The following is a 24,525-nucleotide window of genomic DNA, read 5'->3' as shown; positions in this document are numbered from 1 at the left end:
GCTGTACACACATATGCACACAAACATAACACATGCCACACGAGATTATTCTCGTACTTTCAGAGGCCACAGGCTCCCAGATGAGTGGAAATAGGTAAAATTGTGCATAATGCTATGAAAGCATTGCTGTGATCTAATAAAAGGAACTGTCGAAAGCATGCTTTATTCTATAGGAAGTCTCCTAAATCAATTCCTCCTGGGTTAAACTAGATGCCCAGTCTCTAGATGTCTCGGAGACAGTCTCATTATATAGCCTTGACTAGCCTAGAATTTATCATGTAGTTCCAGGCTGGCTTCAAACTTAAAGAAGTCCTCCTGCCTCTGCTTCTCAAATGCTGAGGCTAAAAGCACATATCACCAAGCCCACACAATATTTAATTTTAATTTTTAAGTTTCTTTTAGTTTTGGGGTTTGTTTTGTTTTGTTTTGTTTTTGAGATAGGATTTCTCTATGTAACAGCCCTGGCTGTCCTGGAACTCACTTCGTAGGCCAGGCTGGCCTTGAACTCACAGAGATCTACCTGCCTCTGCCTCCCAAGGGCTGGGATTAAAGGCATTCACCACCACCGACTATACTTCAATTTTTCTTAAAGACAAAACAATAGCCAGGCGTGGTGGCACATGCCTTTAATCCCAGCACTGGGAGGCAGAGGCAGGTGGATTCTGTGAGTTCGGAGGCTAGCTTGGTCTACAGAGTGAGTTCAGGACAGCCAAGACTGTTACACAGAGAAACCCTGTCTAGAAAAACAAAAAACAAAAAACAAAAAACAAAACAACAACCAACCAACCGAACTGCCTCGTCCTGCGTGGTCTTCAAATGAAACCTGAGAAGGGATGTGTGAGTGGGATAGGACAGAAGACACGAGAAACAGGAGGCAAGTCTGGATTCTGATCAAACCTCGTTTATTGAAAAAATTCACAGGGTTTTTATAGGCACGGAGTGGGGGTGGTGATGGGTATTTGCATAAGCGAGGGTTGCTATGGATACCTAACTGTGAACTGCTCCAGCAGGTGTCTACCTTTACAGCTGCTATAATCACAGAAGGGGGAGAAATTCCAGAGAGAGAGGGAAGTTGTAAAAGATCTGGTTAGTCAGGAAAAAGTTCCCAGAACTGCTGCTCGCAGGCAGCTGGCCTTTATCTGATTTTACCAGTAGTCTTACTGGAAAAGCTAGCTTATAGCCAGAAAGGAGTAGCTCTTACTATGAGCTTGGGGGGGTCTTAAAAGGATGTCCCCCACACCAAACAAACAAACATACAAAAAACAACCACCAAAGCAAACCAAACAAAAGACAAAGCAAGTGCTCGCTTTGGCAACACATGTACTAAAACTGGAACGATACAGAGAAGATTAGCATGGCCCCTGTGCAAGGATAACATGCAAATTCGTGAAGCGTTCCATATTTAAAAAAGACAAAGCAAAATGCAGGGTCTCAGGTAGCCCATCTGGTCTTGAAATCCTATATAGCAGAACATGACCTTGAACTGATCATTCTGCCACTAGCTCTTGAAAGCAAAGATTACAGGTATGTGCCCCAAATCCACTTTATGCAAGGCTGGGGACCGAACCCACAGTTTTGTGTATGCCACACAAGCCCTCTACCAATGGAGCTACGTCTTCAGCCCCCACATTAGAATTTTTACCCATGGGTTTATAATGGGGCACATGGTCCTCAAAGAGTCAGGAGCCACTTAAAGGGGACACATGGAAAATAAACTCTGGGCCCCTTACCTTGAAAACTCACTGAAAGCATACTTTCAATAGCTTTCTGATAAGATGGTAGATTAGGTCACAAAGCTGGAATGTTTACAGACAAGGGGCTCCACAGGACTAAACCAAGCTAAAACAGTATGGCTCATGGCAGTCACACACTCTCCCAACGACAGCTGGGAAATCTATTATCTAGAAAATCCTGTTCCATGAAATGCCCTCGGCGGGGCCCCAGAATCAAACTCAGTATCATCCTGTCAAAGAAAAAGCACAGCATTTGCTCTTTGTTGACCTGGAAACTCCTAATTTTGGAGGTCCCAAAGCTGGGAAAAACATTATTGACTTCCCAGTGACCTGCAGTAGACGAGACCTCGGGTGCGGTTGATGGTAACGGTTGCCTAGGTTACTTCTCAGAATTTGAAGGGGAGCTTTGATAAACACTGGCTTTTTCCTGCAACCTACAGATAACATCTGATGGATGACTAAATTGACATATAAGCCTTGGCATCTGTCTTTATATCACGTCTGTTCCCTTTGCTCCTTAACCCTGGGGTCAAATTCTTCTGAGCATTACACACGTAGACACCGGCGATCATTAAGATATTCATTTCAGATGTTGCGCCCGAAGGCTGGGGAGACGGCTCAGTTGGTAAAATGTCTGCCCTATAAACTTGAGGATCTGAGTTCATCTCCCCAGAGCCCACATAAAAAACTGTGTGTGGAGACATGTGCCTGCAACTCCAGCATGGGAGACATAGAGACAGGTGGGTCCCTGAGACCAGGAAGCCTAGCCGATCTCAAAAACATAGATGGAGGAAAGACAGTTGATTTCAGCCTTGGGCCTTCACACCTGTGTTTATACACATCCATGCAATCTGCACACACCTACACTAACAAGTACATACAACACACACACAGACACACACACACACATTTTTGTCAATGACTTTAATGCAATTTCTTTGGGGGGGAATTGGGGGGGGGCTTTCAAGACAAGGTTTCTCTGCATAACAGACCTGGCTGTCTTGGACTCACTCTGTAGACCAGGCTGGCCTCGAACTCACAGAGATCTGCCTGCCTCTGCCTCTCGAGTGCTGGGATTAAAGCATGTACCACCGCTCATGGCTTTCTTTTGTTTTTGTCTGTTTGTTTGTTTGTTTGGTTGGTTTTTTGAGACAGGCTTTCTCTGTGTAGCCTTGGTTGTCCTGGACTTGATTTGGATACCAGGCTGGCCTCGAATTCACAGCGATCCACCTGCCTCTGCCTCCCAAGTGCTGGGATTAAAGGTGTGCACCACCACTGCCCGGCTTCTTTTGTTTTTGTTTTTTTCTTTTTGGTTTTTCAAGACAAGGTTTCTCTGTGTAGCCTTGGCTGTCCTGCACTCGCTTTGTAGACCAGGCTGGCCTTGAACTCACAGCGATCCACCTGCCTCTGCCTCCTGAGTGTTGAGATTAAAGGTGCGCACCACTACCGCCCGGCTTCTTTTGCCCAGGCTCATTTATAACTCAGGGTGTTGCTCTTGCTTAGCTTCGTGTGAGCTGGGATTAACAGGCATAAACCATCATGCCCAGCCTTCTGCAGGATTAACTTGACTTTGTCCACTGGCCTCGGTATGTGAACCTCATTCTGTGCTTTCTTGCCTTTTTATTTCCTGTTTGTAAATCCACATTTCATTTCTTCTTTTTTGATGACATTTATTTTTACAAGCATTGATGGTTTTGTTTTTGTTTGTTTTTTGTCTTTGTATTGTTTTTCTTGCACATATGTCTATGTGAGGGTGTCTGGTTCCTTGGAACTGGAGTTATAGACAATTGTGAGCTGCCATGTGGGTGCTGGGATTTGAACCTGGGACTTCTGGAAGAGCTGCTGGTGCTCTTAACTGCCGAGCCATCTCTCCAGCCCCCTATTCTGTGCTTTCTTGGCAGCTGAGGTAACAACAGTCCCTCAGCCTGATCACTAAGGTCCAAACAAACTACAGGCCAGGATGTTTGTGACAGATGGTGACATCAACAGCAGGAGACACTTCCTGCATTGAGTTATGGCCCATAAACTCGAAGGCGTGAATGCTTGCACACAAGAAAACCTTCAGCAGGTATGTAGGCACGTACCTGTAAGCTCAGCTCTTGGGAGGCTGGGGCAGCAGATTGACGTGAATTAGAGATCGGCCTGGGCTACATAATAAGATGTCCCTAGGTAAGCACACAGCCTTGTGTAAGCACATTTCCTTGTCCAGTGAATAGCAGCCACTATCCTTCTATCTCTGCTGGCCTTTCAGTTTGAGCTGGGCTCCTCCCTCCAGGAAAGGAGCCTTGCCTGTGGCTTTTAATGCCACACATTACGCCTGTCAGGTAAGAGTGCTGGATGAACTCCAGGTTTTGTTTAGCAAGAATGTAAAGATGGAACATGGAAGCAGGGCTTTTCTTGTTTTTTGTTTTTTGGTTTTTCCCCCTAAGGGGTAAGGCAAAGCAGGGCAAGGTAACCAGCTCTGGGTCAGAGGATTTGAATATTTTCACAGGATTGGTTGTAGATGCAACAGCTAATTGGTACCTGGGCTATGGATGACTTAGGGCAGACGAAACTTTGGCTTGGTGGGAGAGTTGGATAAGAGGTAGGTGCTCCGGTAGACTTGAGACTTAAAGGTATATATGTGAAAGGCACGCTCATGGGCTAATTCCCAATTGTGTGTGTGTGTGTACACGTGCACATGTGTATTGGAGTGTGGATGCCTAAGTATGTAAGGGCATTTAGAGGCCAGAGATGTCCTCCTCAGTCAATCTCTCTCTCTCTCTTTTTTTTTTTTTTTTTTTTTTTGGAGGCCAGTGTCTTTCACCGAACCTTGGACTCTCCATTTCAGCTGGTCAGTCTGGCCAGTGAACTCTAGGGATCTGCTTGTCTTTGCCTGGCCAGGGCTGGGATTACAGATACATGCCCCTAGGTCTCACCCCACCCCCTTTTCCATAGGCACTGGGGTTCTAAACTCAGGTCCTGCTTTTGTATCAGCTAGCACTCTACTGACTGAGATATCTCCCTAATGCTGTGATCCCTAATTTGTTTGTTTGTTTACTTATTTATTTATTTTGGCTTTTCGAGATAAGGTTTATCTCTGTGACCTTGGGTGTCCTGGAATTCACTCTGTAGACCAGGCTGGACTGGGACTCAGAGATTAACCTGCCTCTGCCTCCTAAATGCTGGGATTAAAGGTATGCGCCGCCGCCGCCACCACCACCACCGACGACCATCCCTAATTTATTTTTATTACATTTAATTGTGTGTGTGTGTGCGTGTGTGTGTGTGTGTGTGTGTGTGTGTGTGTGTATGTGTGTGAATACCAAGAGCACAGGTGGAGGTCAGAGAACTACGTGTGGGAGTTAATTCTCTCCTTCTACTACATGGGTTCCAGGCATCAGACTCAGGTTGTCAGAAATCAGCTTTACCTGGGGGCTGAAGAGATGGCTCTGTGGCTAAGAGCACTGACTGTTGATTTTCCAGAGGACCCAGGTTCAAGCCCCAGCATCCACGTGGCAGCTCACAATTGTCTTTAACTCCAGTTCCAGAGAGTCTGACACCCTTACACAGACATACATGCAGGTAAAACACCAATGCACCTAAAATTAAAAAAGAAATCACATTTACCTGGTGTGCCACCTGGATAGGCCCCTGTCTAATTCTTTAGGAATTCACTGCTCTAGAAGCAAACTTCACTTTTAGATCCAGAAGCTCCTTATCAACACATTGTGAGGTACAGAAATAAAACCATGGTTAATGGGTAATGCTGGGCTGGCATAGCGCACACCTTCAATCCCAGCACTCAGGAAGCAGAGGCAGGCAAATCTCTGAGTTGAGGGCTAGCCTGGTCTAAAAAGACCCAGGACAGCCAGGACTATAGAGAAACCCTGTCTCAAAACAAACAAACAAACAAACAAACAAAAAACAAGACAAAACGAAGCAAAAATCCCCCAAATCGTGGTTACCATAGAGTTAGCTACAAGATGCCCTCAAAACAGTTATTTGCCTTCAACCATCACAAATAGACTGCTGACCGCCAGCTCCATCTGCACGGTGACCTCTTAGTGTCCTTAAGAGGGCAGGCTTTGAAAACAAGGTCTGAGCTACACAAGCTTGCAGATGCAGGACCTCTGGAAGCATCCAGACCATAGCTAAGGTTCAGGTTCTTCACCCATAGCCCGGGGAGAGCATGTGTTAGTGAGAGTTCAGGGGGAATGTGCAGCCTTGTGAGTTAGCACGCAAGTCTGCTGGGGTGGTTGTATCGCTTCAAGATCTTTCTAGTAAGTTTGGCCTGGACTTGACTTCACATTATTTACACCTGCTCGAGTCTCTCCTCGCTGAGCAACTGGACCTTAATGGCAGGCCACTCAGTTGATACTCACCACGTGGTTAAAGCACCTTATCCATTGACTGAGTTCTGTTATTCTTCTAATATGGTCATTATGAAAGAGGGTGGGGCAGAGAGATGTCGCAGTGGGTAAAGGTGCTGGCTGCGACCCACATGGAGGAAAGAGAGAAGCAGTTTTCTCAGCTTGTCCTCTGAGCGCCATGTGCACGCTCAGGCATATGTGGAGCCCATGCTAGGCGAGCCTCGTGAGCTGTACTGTGAGTCCTAGAAGCCCGGAAGTGCTTCCTAAGCCTCCAGTGCCGTGACTGTCAGCGCTCTGTACTGCTTTCTGCTCTCAAGTCACACAAGCTGCACCTGGTGCTGAAATGACCATTTCTGACTCCCTCTTGTGAGCCGTTTTCACTCTGCTTTCTATCAGAGACTTTCAACTGACAGATTATTCGAAGACAGCTTTGAATAATTTCTTCCAAAAAAAAAAAGAAAGAAAAGAAAAATCTCTGAGAACTCATGCTGCATGAAAACTATCTATTATTTTTTAATGGTTCATTTCTCTTAGGAAGTCCTGACAGCTATTATAAAAACATGTCATTGTCATGCTTCTAATCCCAGCACTCAGGAATCAGAAGCAGGGCAGACTGAGATCTCTGTGAGTTTGTGGTCAGCCTGGTCTATTTAGCAAGTCCCAGGCCAGCCTAGTGAGACCTTGTCTCAAACAAACAAAAAACAGACAAACAACAAAGAGGCAAAGGAAAACATAAACAAACAAACAAAACCCCATGTCATAGTTCAGAGAAAGTCTGGCCAGGTGTGGTGTGCTTCCCTGTAACCTCAGCATTTGGGAGGCTAAGCAGGACGGTTGCTATGAGGTCTGAGGCCAGTGTGGACTCCATGATGAGTTCCCAGCAACAAGAGATCAACAAAGTCATTGCTCAAATCAAACCAAACCAAAGATACCAAACCAACCAACCAACTCCCACCCTCACAACAGCAACAACAAAATTGAGAGAGAGAGAGAGAGAGAGAGACAGACAGACGGAGACAGAGACAGAGAGCTGTTTCTCTCTGTAACTCTGCTCTCTATCTTTGGTTCTACGCTGTCTCTCAGCCTCACAGGAGGGGCTAGGATTTAAACAAAAGTAGAGAACAGAAAGCTGTAGAGTAAAAACATGATATAAAACAAAGACCTCCCAAAAGGGTGTCTGGATTTTGCTCCAAGAATCCCACGCCTTTGTAGAAAGGTGTGTTTCTAACCCAACTCTTGGTTGTATTGTCCTCAGCTCCTGGCAGAGCCTCAAAGATAAGATTCTCTAGGGCTGGAAAGCTCTTCCCATCTGGGTGAACATGACTGTGCCGAAAGTTTCCATTATTTGTTTCTTGTCTTCATAAATGAGAAATTCCTCCGGAGGCAGAAACAATCCAAGCTCTCCTTGCGAATTGCTCGCCTTTGGCCTCCTTCTGGGCGCGCTCACTTCTGAAGACCTGCCTCAGGTCTGAATGATATCTACACAGCCCTTCAGAATGCGGCTCCATCTTCCTTCGGAAGTGCAGCAGAAAGCAGAAGCTGTTTCCTTTCTGAGAATACGGACTAGAGAGAAGGAGAATCATGTCTCTCAAGAGAGTTGCTGGGAACTGCGTCCAACAATTGCTAAGGAGAAAGGCATTGGCAACCCCAGCTTCAGTGGACAATCCCTGTTTGTAATCTCTATTATCCTTTTGAAATTTAAACCCAAATATAGTGACTGTGACCTGATACATGTGTTTCTTTTCCTTTCCAAACAATTCTTCCCAAACTTGGATTAATACTAAGTCCACACAGGACAGTTTAATAATAACTATCAAATGCTCACCATAACTACAAATAGCAAATTAAACATATTTATTGGAACTACAAGGAGTCTTATTCTTTCTTTTTTCTTTTTCCAAGTCAGGTTTGTGTGTGTGTGTGTGTGTGTGTGTGTGTGTGTGTGTGTGTGTGTGTGTGTGTGTGTGTTGTCCTGGCTGTCCTGGCTGTCCTGGAACTAGCTCATCTTAGTCTTGAACTCAGAGATGCACCTGCCTCTGCCTCCGGAGTGCTAGGATTAAAGGTGTGCACCACCACTGCCCAGCATTCAGCTTTCTTTCTTTCTTTGGTTTTTCGAGATAGGGCTTCTCTGTGTAGTCCTGGCTGTCCTGGCCTCTTGTAGAACAGGCTAGCCTCGAACTCACAGAGATTCACCTGCCTCTGCCTCCCAAGTTCTGGGATTAAAGGCGTGCGCCACCGCACTACTGCCACTGCCACCACTACTACCACCACCACCTTGCTTGCTTTTTTTTTTTTTTTTGGTTCTCAAGACAGGGTCTCTCTGTATTAGCCTTGGCTGTTCTGGACTCGTTTTGTAGACCAGGCTGGCCTCGAACTCACAGCAATCCGCCTGCCTCTGCCTCCTGAGTGCTGGGATTCGAGGCATGTGCCACCACGCCCGGCTCCACCTTTCTTTCTTTCTTTCTTTCTTTTTTTTTTTTTTTCCGAGACAAGGTTTCTCTGTGATAGCTTTGGCTGTCCTAGACTCACTTTGTAGACCAGGCTGGCCTCGAACTCACAGTGATCCACCTGCCTTTGCCTCCCAAGTGCTGGGATTAAAGGCGTGTGCCACCATGCCTAGCCCTCCACCTTGCTTTCTTATACAACACAAGACCACCTGCCCAGAAGTGGCACCACCCACAGGGGACTTGGTCCTTCCACATCTATCATTGTTAAAGAAAATGCTCACACCTTGCTACAGGTCAAGCTGATGGAGGCATTTTCTCACTTCAAGTTCCTCTTCTCAGATGGCCCTGGATTGTGTCAAGCTGACAAGTCCCAACTAGCACAATCTGGTGCCCACTTGTATTAGTGCAGTATTTGTAAGAACAGTATTATTGTCGGTGAGGGTGGTGGCAGTGGTGGTGCACCCCTTTAATCCTAGCACTTGGGGGGCAAAGACAGGCCGATCTCTGTGAGTTCAAGTCCAAGATAGCCAAGGCTACACAAAGAAACCCTGTCTTGGGGGAGGGAGGGGACAAACAGGATTACTGAATGCTACTGATGATCATGAACCCTCAAGTTAACTCTACCCAGTTGGATCCTTTGTACCTAACTATTAAAGGAGCCCTTTTATTTATTTATTTATTTTTATTTCATTTTTTCTTTTGAGACAGGGTTTCCCTATGTTATCTTGGCTGTCTTGGACTGCCTCCTGAGTGCTGAGATTAAAGGCGTGTGCCACTACGGCCAGCTAAATTTTACTTTCACGAAGAAGAAAATGAATGAGGCCTTCCTGTACTTGGCTAAAGTGAACAGTTTCTCATCTCTAGGGTAGGTGGCCAGGATCTTCATTGCAAGTAGGTTATATGTCCCTCGCTGGTCTATTCAAGGAAACTTCTGGTATCTGTTATGCTGTTCTTGGGAATGTGTTGCATGTAAATCGCATAGGAACTGGGAAAAAGAAAGAGTCGATGCCGGGTGTGGTGGCGCATGCCTTTAATCCCAGCACTCGGGAGGCAGAGGCAGGCGGATCGATGTGAGTTCGAGGCCAGCCTGGTCTACAAAGTGAGTCCAGGATGGCCAAGGCTACACAGAGACACCTTGTCTCGAAAAACAAAAAAAAAAAAAAAAAAAAAAGAAAAGAAAAGAAAAAGAAAGAGTCGAGCCCGAGCTCAGAATGATGCTCCACGTGTTTTGTCACCAGCACATGCTCTCCCTCACACAGGCTGCTCATCAAGCCAACTTTCTCGCTGGGTTTCTGGATTTTTTCCCACTGTTCTTCCTTTCCTTTGTTTTGTTTTAGAGTGTTTAGAGTGCAAATTAGAAATGCACTCTTAGCTGGATGTGGTAGTGCACTCCTTTAATTCCAGCACTCAGGAGGCAGAGGCAGGCGGATCTCTGTGAGTTCGAGGCCATCCTGGTCTACAAAGTGAGTCCAGGACAGCCAAGGCTACACAGAGAAACCCTGTCTCAAAAAACAAACAAAAAATTACAAATGATCTTTTGTTCTTTGCACTAAACTGTCTATTTCTGTCATAAATTACATCACCTATAATTTCCAGTTAGCTGCTTTTCTCCAAACACTTTTACTTTCAAAACAGGTTCATTGATAAAAAGCCAATTGCCTTGCATCCTGGGATTAAAAAGACAAAGCCTGACACTTTGGAGCGCATTCCCTCCACATATGCAAATCCCTGCACATATGCAAATCCCAGTGAAGACCTGGCTATGCAACTCTGGCAGGGTACAGCCTGTCTGTTCCAGCTGGATCTCCTGTCTCCGCTTCCGTCCTTGCTGTAGGAGTGCTGGCGTCCTGAATGTGCTTCCGCATCCGGCTTTCACATGGGTTCTGGGAGTTGAATTTAGGTTGTCAAGCTTGCAGGGTGTATTATCTACCTGCTAAGTCCCTTATGGTTTTTTTGTTTGTTTTTTTAAATCCAAATACTCCCCCCTCCTTCAGCTTCTGAATCAGACTCTTTTATCCTGGTAAGTCCTTGATGATCTCCTCCTGTCTTTCTATCTGGATATTTCTAAAAATCACATTTACTTTGTTGTGTTTGGCAGGGGCATGTGTGAAAGGTCAGAGGACAACTTGTAGGAGTCAGTGCTCCCTTTTCATCATGCAGGGGTTGGAATGCAGGTCCCTGGGTTTTGCGGCAAGCTCCCTCACCCACTGAGCCATCTTGTCAGCTCCCTGCCTGGATATTTTGAACCATATAATTTGTCACCCGCGTAAGTCTTTCTCTTGTTTTAGCCATAGATCCTGAATTAGAATGTAAATTCTCTGTGTTCAGAGAAGCCGTGCTCAAGATGCTCAGGATGCAGTGCTGCAGGCAGCTCAGAGAACACTGAGAGGATGGGTAACGTCAGGAGAAACCGCTGATGGTTCAGACTACCAGTAGAGGTATTTTGGGTACTTTTCCTGGGGGGAAAAAAAAAAAGCAAACAAGTATCCACTTAACCCAGGGTAGGTAATCAAGAGTAAGGATGTGACACAGACCTGAAGAATCCTACCTGGCTCCTTTTTGTTTTGCTTTCTTTTTTGAGACAGGGTTTCTCCGTGTATCCCTTACTGTCCTGGACTTGCTCTGTAGACCAGGCTGGCCTGGAATCTGCCTCCCTGAGTGCTGGGATTGAAGGTGTGCGCCACCACACCCGGCTCTACCTGGCTCTTTTTTTTTCTTTCCGAGACAGGATTTCTCTGTGTAGCCTTGGCCATCCTGGACTCACATTGTAGATCAGGCTGACCTCGAACTCACAGCAATCTGCCTGCCTCTGCCTCCCGAGTGCTGGGATTAAAGGCGTGCGCCACCACGCCGGGCTTCTACCTGGCTCTTGCATGGTGTCTTAGTAGGGTTTTTATTGCTGTAACGAGGCACCACGACCACAGGAAAACATTTCACTGGAGCTGGCTTACAGCTCAGAGGTTTAGTCCATTATTGTCAAGGTGGGAAGCACGGCAGCATGCAGGCAGACATGTGCTGGAGAAGGAGCCGAGAGTTCTACATCTTGATCCAAAGGCAGCCAGAGACTATGAGCCACACTGGACATGGTTTGAGCATAGGAGACCTCAAAGCCTGCCTCCACAGTGACATACTGCCTTCAACGAGGCCACGCCCACTCCAACAAGGCCACACCTCCCAATATTGCCACTCCCTATGGGTCAAGCATTCATACACTTGAGTTTATGGGCACCGTACCTTTTCAAACCACCACACAGGGTGAGCCAATGAGTTTGGGTAACTTCAGGACCTTAGGAGAAGCCCAAGCAGCCCCACCTGGAAAGCCTTGCCTCAGCTTGGATGATGACTCCCTTGTAGCAGGGTAAGTGGAGATCCCCCCTCAGGTCGCTTTCCTCCTTCTATATAGTCTAGCACAGTGGTACTCAGCCTGATGCTGAGACCCTTTAAGACAATTCCTCGAGTCATGGGGACTCCCAGTCATAAACTTATTTTTGTTGCTACTTCATAACTGTAACTTTGCCACTTTTATGAATCGAAACGCTTCGGTGATCCCTGTGAAGAGGTCATTCTACTCCCCACATCCCCAAAGGGGTTGAGACCCACAGATTGAGAACCACTGCCCTGGCACCTACCAAGGCCACACCTACTTCTTATGAGGGACTGCCACTAAGGTCACTCCTGAGTCTCTTGCACGGAGTCTCTGGTGCTTCTGATGAAGACAATTAATGGCTGCCAGGTTTAGAGAAGAGGAGAAGGAAACATGACACCCTAAATCTTCCTCTCTTAAATCTGACCTTGATTTAGTGGACTGCGAAGGTATTTTGGAACAATATGTTTGGAACAGAGGAGGAGCCATCTTAAAAAGCGGCAGGTGTCAGCTATCCCATTCCTTGGAATATACCCAGAAAATGCCCTACCACACAACAGGGACATATGCTCAACCATGTTCATAGCTGCTTTATACATAATAGCCAGAACATGGAAACAGCCTAAGTGTCCCTCAGTAGAAGAATGGACTAAGAAACTGTGGTACATTTACACAATGGAATACTACTCAGCTATTAAAAACAAGGAATTTCCGAAATTTGTGGACAAATGGATTGATCTAGAAATTATCATAATGAGTGAGTTCACCCAGAAGCAAAAAGAGACAAATGGTATATACTCACTTATATCAAAACACTAGTCCAAGGGATACGTACCATGAAAAACTTTACTGACCAAGAAAGTGGGTCAGAAGAGAGGACATCCTATTGAGACTTTAGGTGAGAGTAGCATGGAAGAATAAGAAAATAGTAGGACCCGCAGGGTCCTGGAAACCTACAAGAAGAACTTTATGACAGGCAGATCTGGGTCCTGGGGTCCTCCTCAAACTAAGGCACCAGCCAAGGAGAATATAGGCAGTAAGCTTCGAACCCCTACCAAGACCTAGCCGACGAACATGATATTCTCCACCGTTGAGTGGAGAGTGAGATCTGACTCTCACACGAACTCTGGTGCCCCTTTTCTGACCACGTCCCCTGGATGGGGAGGCCTAGCGGCACTCAGAGGAAGGATAGCTAGTTACCAAGAAGAGACTCGATATTCTAAGAGCATATATAGGGGGAGGAGGTCTCCTTCAATCACAGACATAGGGGAGGGGAGAAGGGGGGAAGTGGGAGGGAGAGAAGAATGGGAGGAAACAGGGGAAGGGCTAACAATCGAGATGTAATATGAATAAAATAATAAGATGAAAAAAAGAAAAAAGCAGCTGGTGTAAAAAGCAGGCAATGGGACCAGCAGCGTAGAGCTGGGTTACCTACCTTTCAGTAGTAACAAAGCATGAGGTTCCTCCTCAGCTCTTCTGCCTACCAGTGTGGCTTTGTGGCCTCAAAGTGAGCTTCAGCTTCGCCGCTCATTTGCAGCCAAGGATGATGATTCTACTGCTGGGAAAGCTCTTTTTTAGCCGGGCGTGTGGGACACGCCTTTAATCCCAGCACTCAGGAGGCAGAGGCAGCGCTGGACGACAAACTCAGACAGATATCATCGGCTGCAGAAGCAAGTTTGAAGCCAGCCTGGGATACATGGCAAACAAGAAGGAATTCTTGGCTACTCACAGTTTCCTAGCAACAGGAGGCATGCCATACCATGCAGTACCTTACGGGGCCCACGGGAAACCTGGTGGTGGGTGGTTTTCAGAGGAAAGGCAGGTGAGGCAAGCTGAGCACGGTGGATAGGCTCAGGAAGGGCAGGGTTGTTGACCCTCAGGCATGGAGTGGGGAGTGTGGGGGGGAGGGGAGAGGGTTGGCACTAGTCAAGTGGAACTTGAGATGAGCAGAGGGACATGGTCATCTGGAGTGTAAGAGCCAGATAAGGAAGGTGGCTCCCATTGTGGGATCTATATTGGTTAGTACCTATGAAAGGTGGGCTACAGCTGGGCGTGGTGGCACATGCCTTTAGTCCCAGCACTCGGGAGGCAGAGGCAGGCGGATTGCTGTGAGTTCGAGGCCAGCCTGGTCTGCAAAGCAAGCCCAGGACAGCCAAGGCTACACAGAGAAACCCTGTCTACAAAAAACAAAAACAAAGTGAGTCTAAGACAGCCCAGGCTACACAGAGAAACCCTGTCTCGAAAAACCAACAACAACAACAACAACAACAAAAAAAAAAAAAAAAAAAAAAGAAAGAAAGAAAGAAAAGAAAAGAAAGAAAGGTGGGCTACCTGTTACCTCCAAGAACTGGCTATATCTGGGAAAGTCATCTTTCTGCAGTCAGTGAGACCTCAGAGGGGCATCAAGATCACAGATTATTAAAGCAACAACAACAAAGTTAACACGGTTGTTGAGTGGGTGAATGAAAAAGAGAAATAAAAGGAGGGCATGTCTGCTGCTAGGGATGGTGGAGGAGAAGGATTATTGTAAATACGAGGGAGAGCATAGCCAGAGGCAGAGGCATCTGGAAGAGTCCAGAATGAACAAAACGCACAAACCGAGCCCAGCCATGTAAGCCGAGGGGAATGCGGAGTGTGAAGAATCAGAAGCCAAGAGACCAAAAAGAGCCCCCAAAAGGCAAGAGGACCTCACAGCCAAAATGTTTGGGTGATATAGAGAAGAGCAGCTGGGAAAGGGCTGGAGAAATTTAACATAATGGGTGGAGTATGTCAGTCTGAAGGACCTTATAACAGGTAAGGGACTGAGGGATGCTGGGGGAACCTGGGGGTCAGCATCAGCTTTGATATGTTAGTGGACACCTTAGTTGTGGGGTGGGGGCACCTAATATCCCAGCCTCTTTGTTGTTGGTAAAGGGCAACGGTGGATAAAGGGCCACAAAGGGTGACGTAATCTTTAACTACTTTCTGCTGAAATGGCAGTCAGTGAGACCTCCGAGGCAGGGGTGTCAGGATCACAGACTATTTCGTAAACGACAGTAGTTAACATGGTTGCTGAATGGCGAACACAGACCACATCTCAAATACTCCTGGGTCTCTTAGGCCAAGCCTTCCCACCACTCAGCAACTAATTCATCTATTGACCTGAGAAGTTAGCGGGTACGCTGGCCTCTCTTCCCTCAGCTCCCGAAGAGCCTGCCTTCTCACATCACCCACCTTCTCTGCCCCCGAGTCACACCAACGAGTTAAAAGACTTCATGATAAATATCTCGGGGAGGTTATGAAAATGACCTTGACAGCAGGAAGGTGAAATCTTCACTGCAGATTGCAGACAGTTGTCTGTCAGAAAAAAAAAAAAAAAACCTTAAGGGGAGAAAAAAGCAAGAATACTAATAAAGACTTTTTTTTTTAATTGAGGGTCATGATTCAGTTGTAAAACCTCACTGAATTCTAATCATGAGAAGAAGAAGGAAAAAAAAAAAAAAAGGCTCTGAAATAATAAACCAAAGTCTAAATTAGGAGCACTGGCAAATGTAGTCATTTCTACCTAAGAGGCTTTGTGTCCAAACATGTCATTTGAGATCCCAGGCAGACAAAGGAGACGGCCCTTAGTAACAAGGCAGCCATTCAGCCCACAGCCCTGGGGCATTGGATTTCCTCTCTGGGCTCAAAGCATTTTCAGCCACATTAGGCACCAGCTTCAAACCTGGTGGGAAGCAAACTTAAGTGTCTCTTTGAGTGGGAAACAATGAGAATGCTGTTTTTCACAAAGGCAAGGAATTCTACCACTTTACGGCTTGGCAGACCCAGAGTCTTAACGATTCAATTTGACAGTAGCTTGTACTTCTAGATGTAGATTTTTAAAAGATGTTTTTGGCCTGGCAAACCTTATCCCAAAGGAAGGGAATGAATGTCCCAGTTTCCCTAATAAGCACAAGTTCTTTAACAGCCTGGGAAAAACGTTTATCCTGTTCATATTTATCTTCGGATCCCTAAGGATGGCTAAATGCGCGTATGTATGAATGGGTCCTATAATTAGATAGGGGCCTGTGGTACTGATATTTTAGGATAATAGACAATTTAAAAAAGCATAGATGACTCATTCGCCAGCGCTTTCGTTCATCCACTGCTGTCTTCAACCGAACACTCTGTGTGGATGGCTGCTACACGTCATGAGAGAAACCTGTGGAGAGAAATAGAAATAGAAATGGAGGCATTTGGGGTAGGGCATGTGTAATGATTAAAAAATGAAGATGCCAGGCAACAGATATGATGTGGAGAGGTTTATTGTATGAGCTTGGAAGAGCAGGGAAGTGAACGGGGGTACTCTATGGAGAAACAGACAGACAGAGAGACAGACAGAAAGACAAAGAGAGGAAGAGGAGAACAAGAGAAGAACAAAGAGGAAGGGATAGGTGAGTTTGTCCATTTATAATCCTGGGTAGGGCCAAACCTTGTGGCAGATAGGCAATGACATCACAGGTTGCTAGGCAGACTGGGGCAGACTCCTAACAGTGTGGACTAGTCACGCCTGCTCTTGGCGAAGAAAGGTTTTCAAAGCTGTGGAAGATAGGGGAAGGATAAAGACATGGATGGCATGGCAGAAGGCTGTGAGTATGGGCCTACAAGGCCACAAGTGTAAAAAGGAAAAAAAAAAGAAAAAAAGAAGAAAAGAAAGCATTAGGCAAAGTGGTACAGGCCTGCAGCCTCAGCACTTGGGAGGTTTGATGCAGAAGAATTGAGTGGTGCCCATCCTGGGCTACATATACAATTCAAGGCCAGCCTACATTACAGACCAAAAGCTGTTTCAAAATGAAACAAAACAAAACAAAAAAACCAAACAAGAGGCTTGGGATACAGACCCGTTGGTTGAGTGTTTGCCTCACATGATGGAACTCTAGGTTCCAGCCTTCACACCACACAAACCAGGATGGCACAGTGATGTGTAGCTATAGTTGCAGCACTCAGAGGATAAGGGCAGGTGCGTGGAAACTAAGGGGCACCCTCCAGGGGATCGTTAGTGGGAAGCTAGCCTGGGAGTTCTTGTCTCAAAAACCAACAAGGCCTGTGAGGTGCCTCGGTGAGTAAAGGTGCCTGCTTGCAAAGTCTGAGAACCTGAGTTTGATCCAAACTCCTGACTTCCTGAGTTAGAACAGGAATGGAGCTGCTAACTTCCCAGAGTTATGCTTAAATTTTGAGAGACTCCCCAAACAGACCACCTAAGAGCCAAACCCAAATGCAATGGCAAGGAAGTCTTAATGCAGGTTTGAACCAGGGACACATTTCCAATGCACTAACACAGCAGATGCAGGGAAGCAGCCCCGAGTCTCAAGTGAGAGGGTTTTTTATAGGTTTTAGACAAAGAAATGGGTCTTACAGTATATGATTGGATGGCATTTCGGCAGAAAAGCCGCAAGCAGGGAGTTACAAGCCTTGGCATTTCATGGTTGGGTAATAGGTCTAGGGGAAAGTTGGCCTATAGAAAAGTTTGGTTGAAGCAGTCATGGGGGCATTAGGAACTTTGGCCTGGCTTCCCCTAATTGGTTGTTGCTATGTGCCAGACCACCTGCTGGTCAGCTTGACCAATAGAGAGTATATTTAGACTTTCCCAAGGTGAGCTGATTGTGTTGCTAGGGAATATTTTTCTGTTTAAACGAGTTTGTGGTTTTTCTGGAATCTGGGTTCAACCCATGGCTAGGTTTAACACAAAATGGAGGTTCATTTTCCAAATGGAGTTTTTCTGGTCCTTACACTGGAACCTCCACTTTGATCACAATTGCCTATTCTTGAAAAGAAAAGTAATGAAAGAGGCATGGGGGCAGGGGCAATCACTGAAAAGTCTTCTCCTGAGGTGTTCTTAGGAGAGAGAGGGGCTGTGGGTTGCCACGAAGAGGGCAGTTTCAGGGGTAAACTTTTCAGCTTCAGTGATATTACCCCCAACATTTAGGTGGTCCTGGGACCTACGGAGGGATGGATGTGTGCACAGAGGGCAACTTCCCCCTCTCTTTTGTTAGCCTTTTTTGTTTTGTTTTGTTTTTTCAAGATACGCTTTCTCTGTGTAGTTTTGGCTGACCTAGACTTACTTTGTAGACCCGAAGCTGGCCTTGAACTCACATTAATCCACCTGCCTCTGCCTTTCAAGTACTGGGTTAAAGATGTACGCCACCATACCCAGTTTCCCCCCCCCCCCCTCCCTTTTAAACACCAAAATCAGTAGGGGGAAAAAAGAAAGGACTAAGAATTTTTATTTAAGTAATAGAATTGGGACTAATTGCCCTTTGTTGCTAAAAACTAACAAGCTTTTCCCTATTTGTTTTTTTATCACATTAAAAGACTGTATCAGATGGGCAGTGGCAGTGCGCACCTTTAATCCCAGCACTCAGGAGGCAGAGGCAGGCAGATCACTGTGAGTTCCAGGCTAGCCTGGTCTACAAAGCCAGTCCAGGACAGCCAAGGGTACACAGAAAAACCCTGTCTTCAAAAACCAAAAACCAAAAATAAAATAAAATAAAAGACTGTATCTCTTGCTATGAAAGAGCTGCTACTGCCCAATTATCTAAAATTCTATGCTGTTTTTTTTTTTTTTTTTTTTTTCCCCCAACAGAGCTGTATAAAAGTCAGCACACTCAAATAAAAGGAATGTTTGGGAACCCTGGAGAGATGAAGCTGCGGCTGCCGCTGGCCCTTTCTAGGGGACAGATTAATGCCTTCTCTTTTACCTTAGCAGGCTTTTTCTCTGAACCTTCCCTACCACAAGACGACTGCGGATGTCAGCAAGAAAGCGCACCTGCAGACTATTCCCTTCTCTGGGAGAGACTTCAAGAATGGAACCTGGGATGAGTGGAGGTTGAGTTACCAGCCGACTGGAAAAGCTAAGGCAATCAACGTTCACTGAATTTTAACCAAGAGATCCTTGGAAAGTCAGGGGGACAGTTGGCTTTGAGTCCCATCCTTTCATTTTCCCAAAGACATTGGTATTTGGATATCAAAATGTAAGAGTATCCATTAGTCCCTCCACCCGTTGCCCCAGACAGTCTGCCTACATAGCCCCTTGCTACCCTACCTCTGCCCCTTATCTCCAGCCTGGGTGCTCAGATCACTGGCTCTTCCAGCACACCCTGCCCTACATGCATTTTCTGTCATGTAGGCTTATCAGATTCACAGTTTGTTTTCCTGGGTGTCTCTCCTTCAGATTCGTAAAATCGAAGCTGACCACTCCCCAACTCCATATCTTAGGCAAAAGCACTAAAACTCAGACCTTGGGTGGGGGGAGTTCAGAAATATTTAAACCTGCACACCTGGATCTCTTAGCGTCTTCTTAACGGTGTATGTGCACCTTGAAGTATCAAGAAATCCATCTGTTTGGTTGTGGGTTGAAAACTCAGGATGAGAGCCGGGCGGTGGTGGCGCACGCCTTTAATCTCAGCACTCAGGAGGCAGAGGCAGGCGGATCGTTGTGAGTTCGAGGCCAGCCTGGTCTACAAAGCGAGTCTAGGACAGCCAAGGCTACACAGAGAAACCCTGTCTCAAAAAACCAAAAAAAAAAAAAAAAAAAAGAAAGAAAAAGAAACTCAGATGAGGTTGTGTTGATTGGCATGGCTGTGTTCCCATAAGCCCTTTTGCCCTCCTGAAAAGTGTCCTGTGGGTAACTTTGTGCAAAATGTAGCTCAGGCCTGTTTCAGGGTCCCCTACGGTGCCTGCTTGAAGGAAATAGCCTCTCCATGGCTGCTGCCATGACCATCTGTGAGTGTGAGGCTTTACATTTGAAACTCTTTCTTCATACCAATGCCTGCAGCTTCTCCACACTTCTACGGGCCCGTGCTCTCTTTTTATGATTGTATTTCTGTGAAGAAACTTCTGAATACCTGTCCTTCTTTTTAACAGGGGCAGATTCCTATATCTTCCTGGTTCAATTTTAACTCTGTCTCTCTCTTTCTTTTTTTTCTTCGAGACAGCGTTTCTCTGTGTAGCCCTGGCTGTCCTGGAACTGTCTTTGTAGGCAAGGGTGGCCTCCAACTCATAGAGATACGTCTGCCTCTGCCTCCCAAGGGCTCGAATTGAAGGTGTGTGCCACCATGCCCAGCTTCTCTCAGTTTTTTCAGACTGGATTTCTCTGTATAGCCTTGGCTGTCCTGGAATTAGGTCTGTAGATCAGGCTGGCCTTAAACTCACAGAGATCGGCCTGCCTCTGCCTCCTGAATGTTGAGATTAAAGGTGTGGGTCTCTATGGCCAGGTTCTTTCAAAGAATCCCAGCACTTGGGAGGCAGAGGCAGGGGGATCGCTGTGAGTTCGAGGCTAGCCTGGTCTACAAAGTGAGTCCAGGACAGCCAAGGCTACACAGAGAAACCCTGCCACAAAAAAACCAAAACACAGAGAGACCCTGTCTCGAAAAACCAAAAAAAAAAAAAAAAAAAAAAAAAAAAAAGAAAGAAAGAAAACCTAAGATGGCGGTGGTGACCCACACCTTTAGTCCCAGCACTTGGGAGGCAGAGGCCGGCAAGATATCTGTGAGTTCAAGACCAATCTGGTCTACAGATCAAGTTCCAGGACTGCCAGAGAAACACAGAGAAACCCTGTCTGGGAAAAAACAAAACGAACGAAACAAAAGCCTAGGGCTTGGTTTGAAGCAGGTTCTAAAACTCTCATAGGAGAGGCACCATCTTTACCCCTTTGACCACCCAGGGGCACAGAGAGGAATCCAAACAAGCAGGCCTTGCCCAGTTTTCCCAGTGTGTGGCCTTTAGACAACATATTTAACTTTGTCATACACAGCCCACTCTTCAAATGACATAAACGTGCCGACTTAACTTATTTCCTCATGAAGGTGTTTTCATCTTACAAAACTTACGATTAAGTTTGCATGTTTTTCTTTTGTAGGTCTGTCTTTTGTCACTGGGACCTTAGTCTTGAACCCAAGATGAGTAAAAGGAAAAAAATTTCTTTTTCTTTTTCTTGGGTGGGGGGTGGCAGGGAGGTTTCGAGGCATGGTCTCTCTGTGTAGCCCTGGCTGTCCTGGACTCGCTCTGTAGACCAGACTGACCTCAAACTCACAGCAATCCACCTGCCTCTGCCTCCCAAGTGCTGGGATTAAAGGCATGAGCCACCACACCCAGCTGGAAAAAATTTCTTACCTTCCCCCTACTCTTGACTTTCAAAGATCCTTCACTGGGACTGTTCACATTTACCTCACTCCCCTCTTATTTCCAGAGGTTTTGTTTGCTTGTTTGTATTTGTTTTTTTCAACTACCCTTCTTTACTGGATGCTACTCTTGTTAATAATAATAATTATTATTATTATTTTCTTTTATTTTTCTCTTTGGTCATAAAGATGGAGCCTGGGGTTGGAGCGTTGGAAAGAAGCCCAAATATAAAACCACCCACCTCTGTTTGTGCAGGTACAGCTGTGTCCAGAACTACCCCTTGTCGTTTTTGATGGCCCATGGCAGGGACCAACACGCTTCTGTCTTTAAGGGTCAGGCTATAAACTTCTTAGGCCTTGGGAGCCACAGGGGTGTCTGTTGAGTTTCCCTTTCTTTCCTCACTTCACAGCCTATAAAAAAAAAAAATGTAAAAGCCATTTATAGCTTTTGGGCACTATATAGACTCAGACTCCAGGCCCAATTTAAAGCCTGCAGGCCGTAATTTGTGGGCTCTTGAATTATGGAAAGCATTTGTCTCTAAGACAGTGTCTAGTATCAGTTCTGTCCTCAGAAAGATGCTGGGTGTGGCCTTACGTTTGCTTGGCCAGCAGAATATTATCAACCATGAAAAGAAGCCTTGGGTAACTGCTAGCCCAAGGATGACAGACATGTGGAGAGCAAACTCCAAGTGCTAAGATTAAAGGGGTGTACCATCACGGCTGGGTGCTTGCTAGTATTTATTTATTTATTCATTTATTTATGTATTTATTCCCTCTGGTTTTTCGAGGCAGGGTTTCTCTGGGTAGCCCTTGGCTGTCCTGGACTCACTTTGTAGACCAGGCTGGTCTCGAACTCACAGCGATCCACCTGCCTCTGCCTCCCGAGTGCTGGGATTAAAGGCGTGCACCAATTTGGCTGATGATGTTACATAATGTTGTTTTTATTTCCTCAGATGAGGGGAGGAAATGAGAGCCAGGTCCAAGCTGTGCAAACACACAGTTTGGGCTGACCCCAAAGCGTTTATTTCTCTGTTTTAACTATCCCTAGTCCTGGAAGCTTCTAGCCTCCAGACAATCAGTCTCATCTGGGTCTAGACCGTTTTCAGCCTCTTGAGACATTCCAAACCAACTCATCCTTTCTAGTTATTTCTGAACCTTGGCAGCCTGGTTCAACTCAGCTGTTGTGGCTTGACCTCCTCTCCAAGATGTGGGAAGGAGTAAGCTTTGTCACAGGTGGGAGCAGTCTTGGTAGGCTTTACCCTTGGGCACCCCATGAATACCTTGTGACAGACTGAGTGGAGCCATCCTGGGTTTGGAATTCTGGAAGCAGACCTGGGAACCCCACCTGGTCTATTGTCTTTCTAATGGACCCTCACCGGGAGAAGGAGCCGGTCCTTCCCACGTGACTGAGGGAGTTGGGGAAGGGAGAAAAACAAAGTCGGCTGCAGGGAGAGCGGGCAGGAGCAGCGGACAAGCTGGATCAGCACGCCGGTCAGAGAGACACCTAAGGATCCGTCCCGTGGAACGGCTACCGGAAGGTTCACTCTTTCGTCCCTTTAACCTTTTTCCTTCTTTTATAAGCTAGTTGGGTTGCATAATAAAGTTTAATTGCTAAGAAACAGAGTCAACACCAAGATGACTGATTCAGTGACTTCTCTTGGCTTCTTACTGAATTTCTCTGCTTGGAAAAACTGCCTCTGGACCCCACAAATGGAACTGCGCCCACTTTAGGAACTCAACTGCATTCAACTGAACTGAACTCTCCTTTTTGTCCTGCTCTCATTCTGTCAGCTTTCTCTGAGTCATCACTTTGTCTGCCCCTCAGTTAGAGGTCACTTTCAAACATGCCTACTTCCTTCTATAAGCCAATCCTACTTTCATTGTTTGGGATTAAAGGTGTGTGCTGAGGGAGCGTCTGTATTTCATCGGGATCATGCATGTCTACGCTCCAGCTGGATCACACAGAAGGTCTTTGGATGTGATCCCTTGACATAGCAGCTATGTTGCTGGATTAAAATTCCTCTACAGTGTTAGTTTTTATTTGTATTTTTGAATTATATCATGCATATGCATGTCGGCCTATGTACACTGCTGCCTGTCCTGTGAAACAAAAGAAGACCAGATCGAGGGCGAGAAGAAGCCGAAGCTCTCTATGTGGGGCTATAGGGTGGTGCTCGCTCTGTGCGTCAGAGCTGGTAGGTTACGTCCACATCGTAGGACTTACAGCAAAGACAAAGAATATAGGACTCAGGAAGGTTCAGTAGCATTACAGTGTGCATATAAAATGTCCCTATTATCTCATGATAGATGGTGGTGAGCCACCATGCGGTTGCTGGGAATTGAACTCAAGACCTCTGGAAGAGCAGATGGTGCTCTTAGCCGCTGAGCCATCTCTCCAGCCCTCAGTATCCTGCTTTTGGGGGCTGAGATTTCAACTTATGAATTGTGATGGGACACAGACATTCAGTCCACAGCTCAGAGAGGCTGTTTAAAACATTTCACAGCGCCTGGAGAGGGCCTTCACCCTGGAAAGGCGTTCACTGCCATCGCTGATGACCTGAGTTTGGTCTCAGGATAGAAGCACAAGTGTCCTCTGCTCTCCACAGGAGTGCTGTGGTACCCCACTCCTTCGGACAGCCGGCCTTGAGCTAGCTATACAGCTGAAAGTGACCTTGGAGTCTGTCTTGTGCAGCTTGGTGTGTGTGCCGGGGTGGGGGTGGAAGCCACAGCCTCGTTCCCACTAGACCCGTGCTCTACCAACTGAACTACACGGCCAGCTCAACAATGTTTCTTAGCTGTTAGAGTTCTTCAGTTGGCCTACCTGTGATGTCAATTGCTTACCTGCCATTGGGGGGAAAGGGGGCGTGGCCCTGTCCAGGGCTATATAAAAGGACAGACCTACCTTGACCCTCTCTCCTCTCTCCTCTTCTTACTGCCTCTCTCTCTCTCTCTCTCTCTCTCTCTCTCTCTCTCTCTCTCTCTCTCTCTCTCGTAACCCTTCCTCCTTTTCCTTCTCTCCCATGCTCATTTAATAAACCTCATATAACATAATATCTGGCATCTGGTGCCTTATTATTACCTTATATCTAATTATTAATCATGACATTAGCATAGTTAATAAGTATAATAATAAGCTGATGTGGCGGCCCAAGCCTTTAATGCCAGCACTGGGGAGGCAGAGGCACGCAGATTTCTGTATGTTTAAGGCCAGCCTGGTCTACACAGCAAAACAGGTCAGTAAGACTCTGTCTCAAAAGAAAAAATATATATATATACTATATTGATATAATGTATTATATAAAATAGATGATATAATATGTACAATAAATATAAATGTTAATAAATTAAATGTGTGTCAGAATTACAGTAGATTTTGAAATGTCGGTGGAAATATTGTTTGGGGCGACTTGGGATCTTTTGATTTGGTTTCGGTGTTTTGAGACAGGGTTTCTCTGTGGAATAGCCCTGGCTTTCCTGGACTGGCTGCCTCTG

The 24,525-nt window shown here is 46.1% G+C and overlaps 1 non-coding gene across 1 annotated transcript; it reads left to right on the top strand.

The window, feature by feature from the left end:
- Positions 1-1,299: 1,299 nt before the first annotated feature.
- LOC127204856 (U6 spliceosomal RNA) lies at positions 1,300-1,406 on the top strand. The gene has a single exon (XR_007832544.1). It is a non-coding gene; the product is annotated as a U6 spliceosomal RNA (small nuclear RNA).
- The last annotated feature ends 23,119 nt before the right edge of the window (positions 1,407-24,525 follow it).

Source organism: Acomys russatus, chromosome 20 (assembly GCF_903995435.1).
Source record: "Acomys russatus chromosome 20, mAcoRus1.1, whole genome shotgun sequence".
Taxonomy (NCBI): domain Eukaryota; kingdom Metazoa; phylum Chordata; class Mammalia; order Rodentia; family Muridae; genus Acomys; species Acomys russatus.
This window is presented reverse-complemented; position numbering and strand designations above follow the sequence as displayed.